A 432-nucleotide genomic window follows, 5' to 3' on the forward strand; every position below is an offset into this window, starting at 1 on the left:
GTGACTGACCCTCTCCAGGTTAAATCATTAGTAGAAAAAACTGGGGAAGACTGTGGACAAAACAGCTAAAAAAAAACAAAGCCGAAGGTGGGTTTGTTAGTATTTAAAAAGCAAGAGATTGCTCACCAGTTGGTATGTTAGGGGTTTTTTTCCGATGTGGTTTCACATTCTGAAGAAATGATATCGAAAGATAAGAAGAAAGCAGTCACCTCAACTTTATCACGCAGGAGCAGAAAGTGATCACATCACCATCGCCCACCACCCTGCAGTCTAAATGTCGGAGATCAAACAACCTGCGTGCTGCTGAAGGAGCTGCTGCATAAACACACCCAGTTGAGGAGAGATCTATTCATTTATATTTGTTTTTTTACAAAAGCTTTTGTTATTGTCATTTCTCATGTCTTTCGTTTTATTTGTATCTTTGTTGTTGTT

This window comes from Micropterus dolomieu, linkage group LG23, assembly GCF_021292245.1.
Source record: "Micropterus dolomieu isolate WLL.071019.BEF.003 ecotype Adirondacks linkage group LG23, ASM2129224v1, whole genome shotgun sequence".
NCBI classification, from domain to species: domain Eukaryota; kingdom Metazoa; phylum Chordata; class Actinopteri; order Centrarchiformes; family Centrarchidae; genus Micropterus; species Micropterus dolomieu.